Raw genomic sequence first — 20,953 nt, forward strand, 5'->3', positions numbered from 1 at the left:
GCCTCAGTCTGACAATGGAGGAGACCTAGAACAGAATGGTCAGTGTGGGAATGGGAAGGACAATTAAAGTGTTTAGCCAATGGGAGATTACCAAGAGGTGATGTGTGAAGTCTGAAGACGGGTTCTGCCCTGAAACGTCACTTATTCCTTCTCTCCAGAGATGCTGCCTGTCCCGCTGAGTTACTCCTGCATTTTGTGTCTATCTCAGGCATAAACCAACATCTGCAGTTCCTCCCTACAGGTTTAGTTGCTTCAATATTCTGGCAACAAGTGGCTGCTGACAAGAAGAAGTATGATTTTCATTCTCAAAATAAAAACCATTGTGGAATAATTCATGAAAGCAGTTTGTGGAAGAACAGGCTTGTTGCCTGACAAAGTGATCCATTCTGAGCATTTGTGATTTGCCGAGCCAGATATTGTCTCCTCCGCCTGTACTGCGCTCTCTGTGACCAGAGCCCACTGGCCCACCGTACTGTGTTCCTGCACAATGCACTTTTCCACGGAAGTCACCCACCCTCGTGGATTGCACATTGGCAGGTCCGTACACCAAGACTGCTCGCGTGATAGGCCAGCAGGGCGAAGGCTGCCAACGCCAGCAGGATTAACAAGCTCATCAGGAAGGCTGGCTCTGTCCTGTGGGTGGAGTTGGATTCATGGGAGGTTGGTCTTGGAGGGGAGGATGCTTCTCAAACTGTGGAGCATCTTGGACAATACAGCTCACCCCCTCCATGACACATTGGTCAACCTGAGGAGCACCTTCAGCAACAGACTGGTTCCACCAAGATGCAGCACAGAACGCCACAGGAGATCCTTCTTCCCTGTGGCTATCAAACTGCACAACTCCTCCTCCTTCTGTCGTGTGGTAGACTGAGACTGACTCCCCTCCCCTCCCCCACCCCTCCCCCACCCCTCCCCAATCTTTGCACATCCCCAATCCTTTCCATTCATCACTTTAATGTCATGTTTCAGGGAGCTTGTGTTTTATGACCGTTGGCAGATTTCAATTTCCCTTCTGGGATAAATAAAGTTCCATCGTATAATATCGTATGTAACGTATACAATTACAGTCTGAAGAAGGGCCTCAACTCAAAACGTCACCCATTCCTTCTCTCCAGAGATGCTGCCTGTCCCGCTGAGTTACTCCAGCATTTTGTGTCTATGTTCGGTTTAAACCAGCATCTGCAGTTCCTTCCTACACAATTATATCACAACGTCACTGAAAATAATAAAAGTGTGATGAATGAACTGAGCGTATTAAGTACTTTCTCTTTGCATGCCCTGGGATCAAGGGTATCAAGATGCTTCAATCATATTAATGATGTGTGAAGTGCAGTCCCATTTATACCACAGCAGCGTGTAAACAAGCAAGTGTGAGTTTAGCTGCCGACTCTGTTTGTATTTCTGTCGGGTGCAAATAATTCATAGGAAAATCTATATAATTAAAAGTGTCATCTTGACCACTTCCTGTCTGCGCTGTATATTGATTTTAGAAAAAACGCTACCATATATCGCTATGATTTTTGGCCATCTTACTCACAGTCCTCCTCCGCTTAGCAGGCCCCAAGGATTCTTCCCATCGATGAAAAATAAAAAAGTTATGAGAGTTTAAAAAACTTTGAGATGCTCTCGCCTGTCAATCACCGCGAAGAGGGAGGGCAGGACTATAAAATCCCGGATGCCTGTACGTGACTCAGTCACTCTGCAAGATCGCGAGGGAGAGGCCACAACTTTCATTCTAAGCTGTGAATCAACTGAACTGTGAGTCTGCAATGTACTTGCAATAAATGATTTGTTAGCCCTTAATGACAATGCCATGAGTTGTTTGGCCTGCTGCCTTGCCTGTGCTTGAAACTGCAATGCTTTATTAGGTCTGACTGTGTTTGGAAGGAATAAATGCTTAATTAGGTCCGACTGTGTTTGGTTCTAAAGTCCCGCTCATTTCGTGACTTCCGCTTAGTGGACAGGTCGCTCTGATTGCGTAATTTCCGGTAAGTGCAGAGGTGAGTCCATGTGTATATATTTGTGTGTGTGTGTGTGTGTGTGTGTGTGTGTGTGTGTGTGTGTGTGTGTGTGTGTGTGTGTGTGTGTGTGTGTGTGTGTGTGTGTGTGTGTGTGTGTGTGTGAGTGAGTGTGTGTGTGAGTGAGTGTGTGTGAGCGGTCTCAGTGTGAGCTGCCAGCCCAAGAATCCATTCGGCCCACAATGTCCATACTAGCCCTCTGGAAACCAGTCCCTTCGGCCCACAACACCATGCTAGCGCTCCAGAAAGCTCCCCCCCCCCACTGTCCAGCAATATTGGAATTGGTGGAGAGGTGGAATATTGCGTTGGGGGACCAGCCCTCCCATGTGATGCTGGATTAGTCGAGTACTTAGATAAAAACATGCGGAACTCAATTTTTGTTTTAGCTTTTCTTCAAAAGGAACTAACGACAAACGTAAGCGTTCAAAGCATCAGCAACATTTTGATTTACTTTCCCGCATTAGAGAAGATATAATTTATAGCTCGAGACTTCATCAACATTTCCTGTATCATAACACCATCAAGGCAATGAGATATGATTAACATATCTGGGTGATAATATTTGTAAGGTCTAAGTCCCAATTAAAATCCTTCAATGCGATTTTGTGAATTTCATATATATTTACGCCATCCCATCGTGTGTTGGGGAATATCACCTTTAGTTTATGGACTGTGATGCCGAGATGCACATTTGAGCTTTCACCAAGACAACATCTGGCTTCCAAATTTACAGTGACTGACATTTATATTCTGCCACCCTGTGGGGAGAAATCTAGAGTCATCCATGTGTGTGTCAGGACAGACTGCCAGCTTGTTGCCCAGCTGTCTATAGGGTTAGGCTAGTCCACCACCAGTCTAAGCCAGAGTCACCCATATGTGTACCAGCCTGTTATCCAGGTGAATATAAGGCAAGGCTGGTCCACCACTGGTCAACGCTAGAGTCATCCATGTGTGTGTCAGGACAGACTGGCAGCTTCTTCCCCAGCTGTCCATATAGAGAGTCATAGAGGGATACAGTATTGAAACAGGCCCTTCAGCCCAACGTGCCCACACTGGCCCAACATGGCAAGGTTGGTCCAAGGTACACAAAATTGCTGGAGGAACTCAGCGGGTGCAGCAGCATCTATGGAGCGAAGGAAATAGGCGCCATTCAATAGCCTATTTCCTTCGCTCCATAGATGCTGCTGCACCCGCTGAGTTCCTCCAGCAATTTTGTGTACCTTCGATATTCCAGCATCTGCAGTTCCCTTTTGAACACAAGGTTGGTCCAACCCAGGTTTATCCATGGATGTATCAGAGCAGGGGCTGCCAGCTTGTTGCCAAGTTGTCTCTCAGGCCAAGTTGGTCCACTGTTGGTCAAAGTCAACGCTACTCACGAGTATCATCAGAGGCACCAAATCAGAGAGTAAGTGATCTTGATGCTATTGTTATCTGGCACTGAAACGTTACACCAATTCCTTAATCCATTGAATGTTTTAAAATCTTTATTAAAGCAATACACCAGGTGAGATATGAATTTGGTGCGTCCAAAGTAATCTGTTTCTTTTGTGAAATAAAAAAATGTTATGTTCTTTCTCAGCTACCACAAAACAGTCCAAATGTGTGTACTTCTCAGATAGCTCCCGTGGGACTTGTTTCCAGCACCAGACCATAAAGCAGCCACTTACTGAATCTCAACATCAATACATAGAAACATAGAAACATAGAAAATAGGTGCAGGAGTAGGCCATTCGGCCCTTCGAGTCTGCACCGCCATTCAATATGATCATGGCTGATCATCCAACTCAGTATCCCATCCCTGCCTTCTCTCCATACCCCCTGATCCCTTTAGCCACAAGGGCCACATCTAACTCCCTCTTAAATATAGCCAATGAACTGGCCTCAACTACCTTCTGTGGCAGAGAATTCCAGAGATTCACCACTCTCTGTGTGAAAAAAGTTTTTCTCATCTCGGTCCTAAAGGATTTCCCCCTTATCCTTAAACTGTGACCCCTTGTCCTGGACTTCCCCAACATCGGGAACAATCTTCCTGCATCTAGCCTGTCCAACCCCCTAAGAATTTTGTACGTTTCTATAAGATCCCCCCTCAATCTTCTAAATTCTAGCGAGTACAAACCGAGTCCATCCAGTCTTTCTTCATATGAAAGTCCTGACATCCCAGGAATCAGTCTGGTGAACCTTCTCTGTACTCCCTCTATGGCAAGAATGTCTTTCCTCAGATTTGGAGACCAAAACCGTACACAATACTCCAGGTGTGGTCTCACCAAGACCATGTACAACTGCAGTAGAACCTCCCTGCTCCTATACTCAAATCCTTTTGCTATGAATGCGAACATGTAGGTGTAATGTTCCTATAAATGACCAAGTCAACCTCTCGGCCTTGGACATGAGCAATTCCAGTTCCGGTTGGTGGTGGCAGTCAATCTGATGAAAAGCCAATTGAGGTCAACAAGAAGAAAGCTCGAATGAAAGTGAAACCTCATGACTGAACAAAGCACGTAGAGTCTTAAAAAATATCACAAAATAACTCCTAAAGTAGACAAAAATGCAGGAGAAACTCAGCGGGTGAGGCAGCATCTATGGAGCGAAGGAATGGGTGATGTTTCCGGTCGAGACCCTTCTTCAGACTGATGAGGAGATTGGGGGGCGGGAAGAAGAAAGGAAGAGGTGGAGACAGTGGGTTGTGGGAGAGCTGGGAAGGGGAGGGGAAGGAGGGAGAAAGCAAGGACTACCTGAAATTGGAGAAGTCAATGTTCATACCGCTGGGGTGTAGACTACCCAAGCGAAATATGAGGAATCCAAAATCTTCTAAAAAGTTTCACAGACCATAAATGCTGCAGATTTTTTACAAAATGAAACACAGTCAGAAGAAGGGTCTCGACCCGAAACGTTGCCTATTTCCTTCGCTCCATAGATGCTGCCTCACCTGCTGAGTTTCTCCAGCATTTTTGTCTACCACTCTTCTGCACTTAAATTATTGTTCACAAACAAATTCAAGTGTTATTTTAACCCTGGATTTTTTTTTGCTTAACAAATATCAGGACGATGGAAACTGCTTTAAAAAACCCCAGTTATTGTTGTTTTCCACCATCCTGTTTCTGTAAGTTCTAAGTAGCATTGAGTTCATTCAAAGGACCACAGCGATGAGCTCTCACGGTCCTTGGCCAACCTGCTCTGCGGCACTCCAGAGAACATTCTAGAATGAGAGGATTTGCATTTTCACTCCTGTCATGATCAAAGGCTTGTGTGGCAGAAATCACCAGCTTAATCCCATATTCTATCACCAAATCTCACGAGACATTTGTTCTTATTCATCAATAAATAATTAAAAATTTAATTTTTAATGTAAATTTTCTCAAATACATTTATAACACAGTTTGCTATTTCCCACGTTTTAATCAGAAGATTTGCTTGGTTTAATCAAGATACATTATCGCAGAATCACCTTTATCTTTGCAACAATGCCACATACTGTATTTTATCGGTAAGTCCCTTCAACTTGTTCAACAGAAGTGTTGATGGGGTTTCTTTGTGATTCCATCAGTTTGTTGCATCCAAGGCTGATTTCAGAGATACGCACGCCCATGAATTTGAAGTCTATGACTCTCTCAGCCACTGACCCGTCTATGAAGGCAGGTTTGTGGATCCTTGACCTACTCATCCAAAGTCAACAATCAGTTCCGTGGATTTACTGACATTGAGAACATGGCTGTTGTTCCGACACAATTTGGTCAGTCGATTGACTCCGTCCTATACTCTGACTCGTCCAACAGCCGTGGTGGCTTTGGCAGATTTGAAGGTGACGTTGGATCTATGTCGGGCTACACAGTCATGAGTGTAGAGTGAGTATAGCAGGGGCTGAGCACCGAGCCTTGTGGCGCTCCTGTGCTGACGGTTGTGGTCCTCTAGGTAGTCCTCACTGCAGGAACTGCACTCATCACTCACTGCCAACGTACAGGAAGAAGGAGCAGGGCCGAGTGGTCACCTTGCCCAAAGTGAGGGCGAGGAACGGAGCGACAGACATCTCTGGCAGCTGTTGTAGTGGTCGTGGGCTCATGTTCATCAGGGCTCCCTCAATCATGTGAAACTGATTGGCTCCACATTCTGTTCCTGGAACCGAATCACCCATCCCCACCCTCCCCTCTAAAGGAGGTCAAGCGGTCAAGAGAGGTCACTGTTGTCCATCCACTGGCACTTCTTTCAAAACCCTGGCACCGCTCGATCCCTTACAACATCTTCCATTTGCCATTTCTGTCCTTCCCACCACTCTGCCCCTTTCAGCCCCTTCTTCCCACCTCTTCCATTCCGTTCCTGGCTCCACTATCATCTCCGCACAGTCACCGTACAGCTGGAGTGGGCAGCACCGGCCCTGGACTGACTATCACAACAGATCCCTGTAACTGATCGAAGAAAGTCTCAAATCCAACATGTGTGAACGATGTACCAGGGCCTCTAACAGCAATGTTCCAACATCATACAAATTCAATGCAACGTTCAATCAATAGTTTAAAAAATGAACCACGACCCCTTTCATTTTCCAAGTATTTATACACTTACCCCATTCCAGTGACCAGACGAGTCGACCAGACGAGCCGACCAGACGAGACATCCCTCCTCTGTCAAGTTGGTCCTCTTTCCCCTCTGACCGTATCTGGATGAACGTTTAGCCCTGCCCAAGCTCTTCATTGAAACATAGAATGCAAGTGCAGTAGTAGGCCATTCGGCCCTTCGAGCCAGCACCGCCATTCAATATGATCATGGCTGATCATCCACAATCAGTACCCCGTTCCTGCTTTCTCCCCCATATCCCTTGATTCCGTTAGCCCTAAGAGCTACATCTAACTCTCTCTTGAATACATCTGTCCCCATCATCGCCACGATGCAGGTACAAGAACACGACCACAGGCTCCAGGCCAGAGGAAGCAAGGCAACCCTTGGCTCACTGGGTCACACCAGCAGAGGGGGCAGCCATTCCCCAAAGAAAATGTGATGTTGCCAGAATTTCACCTGTTCAATGGAACTGATTGAATAGAGAACACATCTACAGTTCAATGCAGAAGTAGAGTGATCCATACACTTAGTCAGAGGGTAGTTAATCTGTGGAACTCATTGCCACAGACGGCTGTGGAGGCCATAAGTCAGTGGGTATTTTTAAGGCAGAGATAGACAAATTCTTGATTAGAACGGGTGTCAAGGGTTATGGGGAGAAGGCAGGAGAATGGGATTAGGAGGGAGAGATAGATCAGCCATGATTGAATGGCGGAGTAGACTCGATGGGTCGAATGGCCTAATTCTCCTCCGATAACTTGTGAACTTGTGAACATTTAGTAGCTGGAAACAAGTAGCCAATCTTTAGTTCATTACAAATAAATCTCATTAATCTTTTGTGAGGTAGATTGTCACAAACTATTGCTGCAGGATAACTTGGTGATGAAAGCATATTCACCATTTGGTAATGATGTGGCAAGAGCAGAGAACACACTGGTAGGTTAGGCTGACTTGGACAAAGGGGCCAAGAGAGGTGCTGTGGTCTAAATGCTGCTGTTTAGACAATTACCACAATTGGCAATGTTTATTGCACAAGTACAGTTCATGTATATATCTATGGAATCAGGACAAAATAAATAAAGGTGGAATCATATTGAATTGAGAGCCGAGTGATCAGTCATTCAGAGCAGCAAATGACGCTGCTGTTTATGAGCGCACTCCTCCCACTCTATTTAATTAATCATATTCAATCAGCAACACTGGTGGCTGTGTTGCATATAAAGTGATTTCATATAATGGCTTCCTTGTAGCAAATAAATAAGTCGGGTTTTCAGCAGTGCTCAAGAGCAAGATGAATTATTAATTTTGCTCAGCACCTCTGGATGATATTCCACACACACACAATCTACTCTCTGACACACACGACACTTGCTCCTTGCTTCCCCTGCATCTTCCCTGCTCCGTCCGACACTCCCTCAATCCCTTCTCACACCCATTGGTCACAATCACACTTGCTCACACCCATTGGTCACAATCACACTTGCTCACACCCATTGGTCACAATCACACTTGCTCACACCATTAGCCACAATCACACTTGCTCACACCCATTGGTCACAATCACACTTGCTCACACCCATTGGTCACAATCACACTTGCTCACACCCATTGGTCACAACCACACTTGCTCACACCATTAGCCACAATCACACTTGCTCACACCCATTGGTCACAATCACACTTGCTCACACCCATTGGTCACAATCACACTTGCTCACACCCATTGGGCACAATCACACTTGCTCACACCCATTGGTCACAATCACACTTGCTCACACCCATTGGTCACAATCACACTTGCTCACACCCATTGGTCACAATCACACTAGCCCTCGGAACACTTCTCCCCCCACCACACACTTCCTTACTTTCAGAAACCTCTTGGAAATCCACATCTTCTTCTGCCTATTTCCTCTTCTTCCCTCTGATTTGGGCTCCACTCATTTTCCAGACAATTATGAATTACTCGAATAAAATATCACAGTAAATTTGTCAATATGCTGTAAAGGCCTGGGCGGCACGGTGGCGCAGTGGTAGAGTTGCTGCCTTACAGCGCTTGCAGCACCAGAGACCCTGGTTCGATCCCGACTACGGCTGCTGTCTGTAAGGAGTTTGTCCTCCAAAGACAATAGACAATAGATGCAGGAGTAGGCCATTCGGCCCTTCGAGCCAGCACCGCCATTCAATGTGATCATGGCTGATCATCCCCAATCAGTACCCCGTTCCTGCCTTCTCCCCATATCCCCTGACTCCGCTATCTTTAAGAGCCCTATCTTGCTCTCTCTTGAAAGGATCCAGAGAACCGGCCTCCACCGCCCTCTGAGGCAGAGAACTCCACAGACTCACAACTTTCTGTGTGAAAAAGTGTTTCCTCATCTCCGTTCTAAATGCCTGACCCCTTATTCTTAAACTGTGGCCCCTGGTTCTGGACTCCCCCAACATCGGGAACATTGTAGGGTAAATAGCTTGGTATAAATGTAAATTGTCCCTGGTATGTGCAGGGATCACTGGTCGGTGTGGACTCGATGGGCCGAAGGGCCTGTTTCCACACTGTATCTCTAAACAAAACTAAAAAAAGGTACCTTCTTTCAGTTAGACTAACGTCCAAACCAAATTTCTTTATACGTTGAACCACCCAAATCACATTTGAAAACCATTCACTGAATCCATCTGATAGCAAACTTGGGTTTCGGCCCGAAACGTCGCCTATTTCCTTTGCTCCATAGATGCTGCTGCACCCGCTGAGTTTCTCCAGCATTTTTGTGTACCTTGCCTCATGAAGATTCTGTCTCTGATTAATGACCCGCGGTCCAGAGTGCACCATGATGGTTGGCAGAAGATTGAACGTGAGGAGAATCGCATCTCCACCGAATTAAACAATCTCAACCAGTGTATCAGTGGAGGCAACATAATTAGATTTTGTGGCCATGGGCTAAATGAATAAATCAGCAATGATCTTCGCTGCTGTTGATTATCCAGTGTTTGTTCATGGAGTGGATGATGGGGGTAGAGGGGAGAGGCAGATAACGCACACAGATATACAGGGCTATATGGAGATGCTGCCTTCTGAAGACCTCAACACCCACATGCCCCCAGAGTACCCTCCAACTGGCACCTTCTGGGCAGTGGGGAACTGATCAATCTCATCTTCTTCTGGGTTCTTCAGATATAATTAGGAACAGCTGCCTGCGGATTAGCATCAATAGTTTATGGATCACACAAATTATAGCTTCTTGCAGCTTTCCCACAGAGCAGCTGAGAGCAATGCCTTCTCGAGGAACTAAGGTGATCAAAGACTTCTGAAGAGTCAAACATGACAAACTCAGCCAAGGAAGATGTTAGCACATTGAACAGAGAAAGGGAAAGTCAGCAACACATTGTGGTTTCAAATGTTAAAAGGTTAATAAAATACAAGGTGCTGGGGAAGGTCAGTGGGTCAAGCGGCAACTGTGAAGGGAGTGCCCAGATAGGGCAGCATGGTGGCACAGCGGTAGAGTTGCTGCCTTACAGTGAATGCAGCAGCGGAGACCCGGGTTCGATCCCAACTACGGGCGCCATCTGTACGGAGTTTGTACGTTCTCACCGTGACCTGCGTGGGTTTTGTCCGAGATCTTCGGTTTCCTCCCACACTCCAAAGACGTACATGTTTGTAGGTCAATTGGCTTGGTAAATGTAAAAATTATCCCTAGTGGGTGTAGGATAGTGTTAGTGTGCGGGGATCGCTGGTCGGCACGGAGCCGGTGGGCTGAAAGGGGCTGTTTCCGCACTGTATCTCTAAACTAAACACTTCGGGATGGGACCATCCATTCCCTCCATAGATGTTGCCTGACCCGCTGAGTTCCTCCAGCACTTTGTATTTGGTTCAAGATTCCAGCCTCTGCAATTCCTTGTGTCTCAGTGTAGTCATCACTACAATATTATTCCCACGGGTACGATAATTAGCATGTCTACATGCTACAATTAACCGAGTTAAATACCAAAAAGATTGTTAAATTGAAGAGCAGCCCAACAATTTAGTATTTAATATTTTAGTATATCTTTATTGTCATTTTCCTGAGTACTCACATACCCAGAGGAAACAAAAAAACATTGCTCAACCAGTGTCCATTCATTGTGCAGTAAAAAATAAATAGAAATAAAAATACATATATCATGAACAAATTAAACACTCTACTCTCTTCTAAACATCAACAGGCGTTCCGATCGGCAGCGGCACGACAGTGGCTCTGCTGCAGTGTGTCCAGGTTGGTGGTTGGTGCGCGATACTTTGGCACGGGGCAAAGTCCGTTTATCAGTCTTATAGCCTGCGGGAAGAAGCCGAGGAGCATCCTGCTGGTTTTGCAGCTAATGCTCCTGTACCTCTTCCCAGATGGCAGGATGGAGAATATGTGATGCGATGGGTGGTAGGGGTCTTTGATGAGGGAGATGGCTCTGCTGATACATCTCTTCCTGTATATGTCCAGCAGGAAAGGGAGTGGAGCACCAATAATCCTGCTGGCGGTCTTCACAATCCTGTCTAGTTGGTGCCGTTCATACACCTTGCAGCTCCCGAACCAGGAAGTGATGCCGTAGGTTAATGTGCTCTCGATTGTCCCCCTATAATAAGTTCGTAGGTGTGTAGTGGGGAGACCTGCTTTCCGTAGTCTTCGGAGAGGGTGTAGTCGCTGCTGGGCTCTCTTGACCAGTGCTGTGGTGTTGGTCGTGGACGTCAGGTCATCCGACAGGTGGAGTCCTAGGAACTTCACGCTGCTGACCCTTTCCACATCAGCTCCATTGATGTGCAGAGGTGTATGGTGTTGTTTTCCCGCCCTCCTGAAGTCAACCACCATCTCCTTAGTTTTTCCCACGTTGAGAATGAGGTTGTGGGATTTTCACCATCCTGTGAGCAGCTCCACCTCCATCCTGTACGCCGACTCATCATTGTCACTGATGAGACCCACCACTGTTGTGTCATCAGCGAACTTGTTGATGAAGTTGTTGTTGAGTCTAGCAGTACAGTCGTGTGTAAGCAGACTAAACAGCAGGGGGCTTAGGACACAGCCTTGGGGCGAGCCAGTGCTCACGGCTATGGTTTTTGATGTCCTACTGCCCACCCTGACTGTCTGCTGCCGTTGCGATAGAAAGTTCAGGACCCAGTTACATGTGCCAGCATCAACCCCCAATAGCTCCAACTTCTCCACCAGCTGCTGCGGAATGATTGTGTTAAAAGCAGAGCTGAAGTCTATGAAGAGGATCCTGGCATAAGTATTTTTCCGATCAAGGTGTGACAGTACGAGGTTCAGTGTTGTTGAGACTGCGTCCTCTGTGGATCGGTTGGCTCTGTAGGCGAACTGCAGTGGGTCTAGGTCGGATCCAGAAATTTGGACTGAAATGCATGCGAGTGGCTGTTGTTTATAATCTTCATGGTTCAGCTTCATCAACAGTTCTCTGCCCATGTAGCAGTTTCACAAAGATTGTAATTCTCCCACCATGACATCTATCAGCATCACTCAACTCAAAACGTAATCAAACTGTGATGTTTCAGGATGCGATCAACAATGAAAATAAACAGTTCATGAAGAGAGCAGCAGTCAGGATATATTTCCCTCTTCCTATCCAATACCTGGTGAATCCTGTTGCAACCTCACTTGCCCCAGGGCCCAGTGAGTGGACTGAGGAATGGTCACCAGCTCTGCAACTGCTAGGTTTGTTCACACACAGTTTGTGCCAGAAGGAGAGATTTTAGGTCCATCGAGTTCCACCTCTGCCAGAGCATGACCTTTCACCCACCATGTGGGTCTTCCATTATCCAAGTTTAAGGACATGACATGATCCTGATCAGCCACAGTGGCCACCGGACCAGCACTCTGTGTCCACTCCAGCTGAATGCAAGCACAGCTCTGCTGTATGGTCATTGCAAACTCCAAACTCCACCACATTCATTCCACAGCATTGTTGAGAAGGTTAACAGGGTCATAGAGTCATACAGCGTGGAAACAGGCCCTTTGGCCCAACTTGCTCACACTGGCTAATATGTCCATTATTCCACCTGGTCACGTTTGGTCCATATCCCTCCAAACCTGTCATATCCATGTACCTGTTTAACTGTTTCTTAAACGCTGGGATAGTCCCAGCCTCAACTACCTCCTCTGGCAGCTCGTTCCATACACCCACCACCCTTTGTGTGAAAAAGTCACCCCTCAGATTCCTATTACATCTTTTCCCCTTCACCTTAAACCTATGTCCTCTGGTCCTCGATTCACCCACGCTGGGCTAGAGACTCTGTGCATCTACCGGATCTATTCCTCTCATGATTTTATACACCTCTATAAGATCACCCCTCATCCTCCTGCGCTCCAAGGAATAGAGTCCCAGTCCGCTCAACCTCTCCCTGTGGCTCACACACTCTAGTCCTGGCAACATCCTCGTAAATCTTCTCTGTACCCTTTCCAGCTCGATAACATCTTTCCCATAACATGGGTATCTGCAAGAGATATATTGGAGACTGTGGATATCATTTAGTTTGATGTCTGAAGTTTTTTTTGCATATCATTCATTCATTGTTCTTTATCTCTCCACATCACCGTCTATATCTATCGTTTCCCTTATCCCTAACCAGTCTGAAGAAGGGTCTCGACCCAAAACGTCACCCATTCCTTCTCTCCAGAGATGCTGCCTGTCCCGCTGAGTTACACCAGCTTTTTGTGTCTATCTTCAGTAAGATTTCCAAATCGGTGCTGCATTTAAATCCTCAACAGGTTTTCACCAGTTTGCGATTATTTTTCTTGGGGTGGTGAAGAGTTAATAGCTGTGCAGAGAGAAAGCCATCAATGCTGCCAAACCCTGTAAAATGCAAATATCAATCTCCTATGCCACGCATGAAGTTGAGTCACAGAATCCAAAATAGCATTTGCTTCTTTCAAATCTGGTGATTGTGAATTCTTTCAGTTTCCTGTTTGGGCCTTTTGATGCAGAGAAAACAAATGCAACAAACATTTGCCAATACTGTGTTTACAGACTTGCTGCCTTCTGTATGAATATCCAGCAACCTTCAGCGAGGGAGAGAGACCCAGATTTGTGAATTCTGACACCTCCCTCCCATCTCCTCCACAAGTTGCTGCGCCGCCCACAACCACATGTTATTTTTACCAATTTTCTAATTAAATGTTGAATTATTTTAGCTCAGAAGATAGAGCTAATAGTAGATGGCATATCAACAGTGCGATAATATCTGCTATCTCTTCAGTCCTGAGGATAACATTGCAATCGACAGACGTACTAGTGCAGATGTGTAGGAAAGAACTGCAGATGTTAACTTCTTCAAGGGGGATTTTGAAAGTCACATTATTAATGTCCTTCTTACTCTTGTTTACATCTCCTTTTCTGTCTGAAATTCCCTCTCAATTTTTGTAACTTTCATTTGACTTTTATTTCATTTCCGTCCTTATCTTTCCTCTGATTCTTTCTCAAGATTTCACATTTTTTACCCTGTTATTTAAAAGGTTGAAACTTAGTTTAGTTTAGTTTATTGTCACGTGTACCGAGGTACAGTGAAAAGCTTTTTGTTGCGTGTTATCCAGTCAGCGGAAAGACAATACATGATTATAATCGAGCCGTCTACAGTGTACAGATACAGAAATAAGGGAATAATATATAGTGCAAGGTAAAGTGTAAACTCTAATGTCAAACTATACTTAATGGCCAAACACAAAATATTATACTTACTTTATATCTTCATTCTTCTTCCCTTCCAGTAATTTCCAGGGAAAATCACCAGCTTGTGATGGTGAACAGGAGGTGCCTGTCCAGAGAGGTTTTGGTCAATATTGATGCAAGCATTGCCATTGTGTTTTGTTGACTGCATTAATTTTTTTTTCAAATGTTTCTTTATAAAGTGGCTTTTATTTTGAATCAGAAAATTAAGGATAACCAGAAGCCAATGAATAACATCGCGAATAAATCAGTTTGCTTGATTAAAGTTGACCAATAATGGGGTCCACGGCTGTAACACCAAAGATCGGGGCGATGAACAGAGGAGATTCTCATTGGATTTCAGCAGCCGTATATCAAGAACTGAACTGTTTAAGAAAGAACTGCAGATTCTGGAAAAATCAAAGAGAGGCAAAAAATGCTGGAGAAACTCAACGGGTGAGGCAGCATCTCTGGAGAGAAGGAAACGCTGCCAATTCCTTCTCTCCATTGATGCTGCCTGACCCGCTGAGTTTCTCAAGAACTGAACTGTGCTCTCTGCACCATAACTATTTTACCCAATGCAATATAGAATATAAATTGAAGTTTATATAAAATGGCATTTGATAAATGTATATTATGCATAATGTGTGGTAAAGATCTGCTGATGCTGGTTTAAATCAAAGGTAGATACAAAATGCTGGAGTAACTGAGCGGGTGAGGCAGCATCTATGGAGCGAAGGAAATAGGCGACGTTTCGGGTCGAAACCCTTCTTCAGAATTCAGCTCAGTCTGAAGAAGGGTCTCGACCCGAAACGTCACCTATTTCCTTCGCTCCATAGATGCTGCCTCACCCGCTGAGCTTCTTCAGCATTTTTGTCTATCTTCGATTTTCCAGCATCTGCAGTTCCTTCTTAAACATCTCTGGAGAGGAGGAATGGGTGATGTTTCAGGTCGAGACCCTTCTTCAGACTGAGACATTATTCTAGATTTTACTATTGGGTAAACACATTAATGAATTAATGTAAGTATCCCAGCATGATTTAAATGTCAAGGTGCAGCGGCTGTAGTGGTAACGGCTGTTGACAGGGACCATCACAGTGGATGCTCTACAGACACAGTGACTTGACTTCATCCTCTTTATTTAGCCAGGTGATTTTTTTTCTTTCACATGCAAAAATTAATCAGAGAATTATGAGGCTGCAAAATATTACTCATTGATGATGTGAGTTGCGTGTATGATCTCATGGTTTGCTTTGTTGAAATATGTTTAGTTAGTTAAGCATTGCATTTCTGTGTCACATAACAGGGATATAAGGCTGTGGGATAATTCATTGCTCAACCCGGCAGCAGTTCAGATTGCATGTGTTTAAGTTCTGGGCATTTATACATGGCAGCACACTGGCCATTGGCAAGGTTGTAGTTTCAACCTCAGCTCCTGGACATCAACAAACATTCTCGACGGATACATGAGTGCTTCATTGAACAAGTCTGCCTGTGAGGTACTGCTCATCATTGGTCAGTTGTGCCAAGATCCAACCAGTTGACATTGAAGAGAATCAATGTAGTTTCAGACACAATCAGGGGGTCTGGCCAATGTGTTGCACCTTGCTTGTGCAAAGTTACAGAATGTTGGCAGTAAAGTTGCACTTTCAAGTAACGTTTTATTTACACTTTAAATATTTCCGGTAAGGATCCAAGTCCAACTCTTTGTAAAACTGACCGTGAACAATAGCTGTCCAGTAACAGAACCACAATTAATTTACAACGTAATGTCCAAGTTATTGATCATTTAAAAAGTTCACTCACTTCATCCAAAATTCACAAGAAGCTCCTGCTTGGATATTGTCTGTAACGTCTGAACGTTCCGTGCACCGTTCAAGTTCCTGCAAGAGAAGAGAAATAAAACACATGATGGTGAAAACTGTGCAGCAAACGGATGGTGGTGCAAAACTGTTATCTTTAATGTACAAGTTATCTTGAATTGTCAACTACCGCAATTGACCATATTGACAACAAATCTGCAGGAGATACTCAGCAGGTCAGGCTGCAGCTGTGGAGAGAGCCTCAAGATTAATGTTTCAGATCAATGACTTTGATCAGAACTGGAAATGTTTTGGCTGCAGAGAGGGGGAGGAGTGAATGTCCAGGTGACAAGTGGCTGCTGATGCCACCAAAGAGAGGTTGAGGAATGTATCTAACATTGGGTGAGATTTGGCAGCTCTGGTAGACCTCAGCCCTGATAGACCTCAACTGGTCCATTGAAGACAAGTATAAACAGAGACAGCAGAGAGCAAAACCACAAAACACCACAGCTGCTGCTCATCTGGGATAGGAGACAATGTTAGAACACTCAGTAGACCAGGCACCATCTGTGGAGAGAGGGCCGAGTAATGTCCAATGGTGGTGGATGTGCTTACACAAACAGGAAAGAATTGCCATCAGAAATGGTCGTGTCTTGGGGCCTGGTATTATTTCAGTTGTCTTTTTTTGTTAGATTCATGTTTTCCTCCCAATCACAGATGGGCAGAAAAACATAAGTCATATGTCTGGGGTTGAGAGTGGAGTTCATGGCATCAGGTTCCCAAACACAGTGTATGTCTGACCCGCTGAGTTACTGCAGCACCTAGTGTCTTTTTTTGCAAACCAGCATCTGCAGTTCCTTGTGTCTAACAATGCCTTTTCCCCGTGATGGTGAACAGGTTGAAGGAATTATTCAGCTTCTCAAGACTGGGTATATTTTGAGACTACAACAATACTCATTTATACCAGTTCTAATCAGTATGTTTATGAAAACCTCAATCAGTACTCATTTCAAACAATCACAGCCACTGGGCAAGCTACTCACAAATTAATCTGCATTGCCAATGTTTATGCTTTATGTATCTGGAAATCTAGTAATAGATTATTTGCAGAGTTGTCTAAAAAATGGGCACATTTAAAATGCCAACTGTGATGTGATTTTTGTCATGAATGATTCATTTCACCTCTTGAAGCTGGAGAGAATCAATCAGCAACTAATTCAATTCCCCTTTGAAACCAAATCAGGTTGTTTTGTAACTAGGATGCGCTATAACTGCAGAAATGACGTTTATTTTGATCTATTTTCTTTTTAATGAGGAGAAATCCTATAAAACCGTTCACCATTAAACTGAGATGACTGTGTGGAGGAGGTGGTCTGATCTGGTGTTGAATGCTGGATAAAGAGCAGCAGAATTAAAGGACGTTCTTTTAGGAAGGAGGTGAGGAAAAATGTCTTTAGTCAGAGGGTGGTGAATCTGTGGAATTCTTTGCCACAGAAGGTTGTGGAGGCCAAGTCAGTGGAAACATTTTAAGGTAGAGATAGACAGATTTTTGATTAGTCCGGGTGTCAGGGGTTATGGGGAGAAGGCAGGAGAATGGGGTTAGGAGGAAGAGATAGATCAGCCATGATTGAATGGCAGAGTAGACTTGATGGACCGAATGGCCTAATTCTACTCCTATCCCTTATGACCTATGCCCTGATGAAATGCTGGTGACAGAGCAGGCAAACATTGGCACCAGCCCATCCATGCAGTAGGTCCAGGAAACGACTTTGGAAATGATTTATTTATGTTCTGACAAATAAACGTCAGTTCCTTATCTTGTACCAGAATGCAATCCTAATGCAAGAACAGATTTGTATGGATGCGGCCACTGAATATGCTAGGATCCTTACAAAGAAATAGGAGCATTCAGTGATAATGTGAAAAGTTCCTTTAAACCTCGCCAATGGGTGAGAATAATATGACGGAGCGTTGGTGTGTGGCATGTTCCAAACTGGGGGGGGGGGGGGGGGGGTGCATAAATTTAGCTCAGTCACGAATTAGTTCACACGGAATAGGTGTAAACACTCTATGCTGCAAGGTTGGTGAGTTCTTGGTTCCCCAGAGTTGTAAATAGCGTAGACACATTCAAGGACAAGTTATGTATCCACGTGAATAAACTGGAGGAAAGGTTTGAGGTGAGAGCGCGGCGATTGGTGGAGTGTTCGGTCGGCATCAACACTGTCCAGACCCGGAACCCAAACAACCCACTCCCAAGGGGAGAATTGGATACAAACTACCCTTTCCGAAATGACAGCTGATCCATCTGACACGAACGAACAACAGATTATTTTGAGTCTGAAGAAGGGTCTCGACCCGAAATGTGGCCTATTCCTTTGTTCCATAGATGCTGCCTCACCCGCTGAGTTTCTCCAGCATTTTTGTCTACCACAGATTATTTTAGATAGACACCAACTGCTGGAGTAACTCAGCGGGACAGGCAGCATATCTGGAGAGAAGGAATGGTGACGTTTCAAGGCGAGACTCTTCTTCATTCTTCTTCATTCTTCTTCATTCCAGTGCAGCTGTCTGTACTTTATCGTTTGAATAAACTCTGATCACATCCTTGGTCCAATTGCAGGCAGAGTTATGGAGGGGCAATGGTAGAGTTAGGGTGATGTTAGGCTCAGAGTTGGGGTAAACCAATAGTCTACATGCTGCCTGCCCGCTGAGCAGCATTCTGTGTTTGATCATCTTCACACACTTGTTTCTTTCACACACTGGTTAACCAATCAATGAAAATACTGAGTCATGAACAGGATTCAAGTTGGAACCTTGTGCTTCATCAAAAGATAAAACATGCATCAACGTAATCCCCGACAGATTTGCCCAATTACACGCTCCGCACTCTTCCCATTTTCTTACATTTCGTCAGATTAATTCTCCCCAGGCCGTCAGTGCAGTGATGTTCCAGAATAAACTCCCCCAGTGATGTTGTCTTCAATAAAACACTCCCACACACCAATGAGCCAACAACATTTGTTGCATCAAAGGCTATTAAATTGTCAATGCAAAGGCCGTCCAATGACATTTATTTCAGGATTATTTGGGATTATATTCAAACCTGCTGATCACATTTCCTGAAGGGGGGTCTCGACCCGAAACGTCACCTATTCCTTCGCTCCATAGATGCTGCCTCATCCGCTGAGTTTCTCCACCATTTTTATCTCTTTGATTTTTCCAGCATCTGCAGTTCCTTCTTAAACATTTCCTCATTGTCTACTTTTCCATTATTATCCCAATTATTAAAAAGATACTAGTTATTTTCTAAAATGGTCAAACATTGTGATACATTAATATCCACAAATGTTATATTTAAATCAATGCATGGTTCACTGCCAGGATTATCTGAGTTATTAGTTCAGCAATGACCAATGTAAGATTCCATAAATTGGGTCTTGGTCAAAGGCAACTATACTAACAGATGGACATGTAATGGGTTCATAGACACAGAGCGCTGGAATAACTCAGCGGGTCAGGCAGCATCTGTGGAGAACATGGATAGGTGACGTTTCACAGAGTGCTGGAGTAACTCAGCGGGTCAGGCAGCATCTGTGGAGAACATGGATAGGTGACGTTTCACAGAGTGCTGGAGTAACTCAGCGGGTCAGGCAGCATCTGTGGAGAACATGGATAGGTGACGTTTCACAGAGTGCTGGAGTAACTCAGCGGGTGCAGCAGCATCTATGGAGCTAAGGAAATAGGCAACGTTTTGGGCCGAAACCCTTCCGGTTTCAGCCCGAAACGTTGCCTATTTCCAGAAGTGTATCGGCCCAAAACGTTGCCTATTTCCTTAGCTCCACAGATGCTGATGCACCATAACTCAGCGGGTCAGGCAGCATCTGTTGAGAACATGGATAGGTGACGTTTCACAGAGTGCTGGAGTAACTCAGCGGGTCAGGCAGCATCTGTGGAGAACATGGATAGGTGACGTTTCACAGAGTGCTGGAGTAACTCAGCGGGTCAGGCAGCATCTGTGGAGAACATGGATAGGTGACGTTTCACAGAGTGCTGGAGTAACTCAGCGGGTCAGGCAGCATCTCTGGAGAGAAGGAACGGGTCAAATATTTAATCTAGGGCCACAAACATATTTCTGCTGGCATTAATACTGTAATTAGGAGGAATTGTTTCCCCATTCAGTCAGCCTGTAATTGAAATATGCCAGTCGACTGTAATATTACTAATCCTGTAATTATTTTCATTTTTCTGACCGATCACCATCGTCCTGTAATCCCTTTTTGCACAAACATCTGGAAATCTCAGTCTCAGATAAATCAGCACATCTGCATCTGAGCCTCTGGGTAGAGAACCTCTGAACAAAGACATTTCTCCTCAAATCAATCCTCACCGACCAGATTCTACATCTTCTAATTTGAGGACCTTAAAACCGTTAGATCTTAAGATTCTTTTAAATAGTCATCAGTTCTAAAATGCCTGTTTTGTTTGTTCATTAGCATGCTCAAAATGACTGCTCACTCGTACAAAATACTGCAATCAAAGGCACTGTTTTCATTTGCGAAGTTGCCAAAAATATATTTTAGTAATTAGGACAAGAAGTGCCCGTCAGTATTGTCAGATGGTCCTGATCGTAGGAATACGGCACCAGAACTGGTCAAGGGCCTGCAGCAAGGTGGCAGGTGACCAAAGCAGGGCGTGGAGGGGGAAATGGAGCAGGCGATTGCTGGTCAAGAGGAGGAACGAGTCTGTGTGAGGAGCAGTCGTTTGGGACAGATGGGCCACGTGGTCAGTTGACAGTGACACTGCATCAATAGGGCAGGGATTGTGGGCATGGGAGCTGGATGTGTTGGGGAGGGTCTGTGATTAGGGAGAGTGCCAGACCACACCTGTGTCCGGTACATCAAACAAAAGATAGGT

This window comes from Amblyraja radiata, chromosome 23 (genome assembly GCF_010909765.2).
Source record: "Amblyraja radiata isolate CabotCenter1 chromosome 23, sAmbRad1.1.pri, whole genome shotgun sequence".
Taxonomy (NCBI): Eukaryota; Metazoa; Chordata; class Chondrichthyes; order Rajiformes; family Rajidae; genus Amblyraja; species Amblyraja radiata.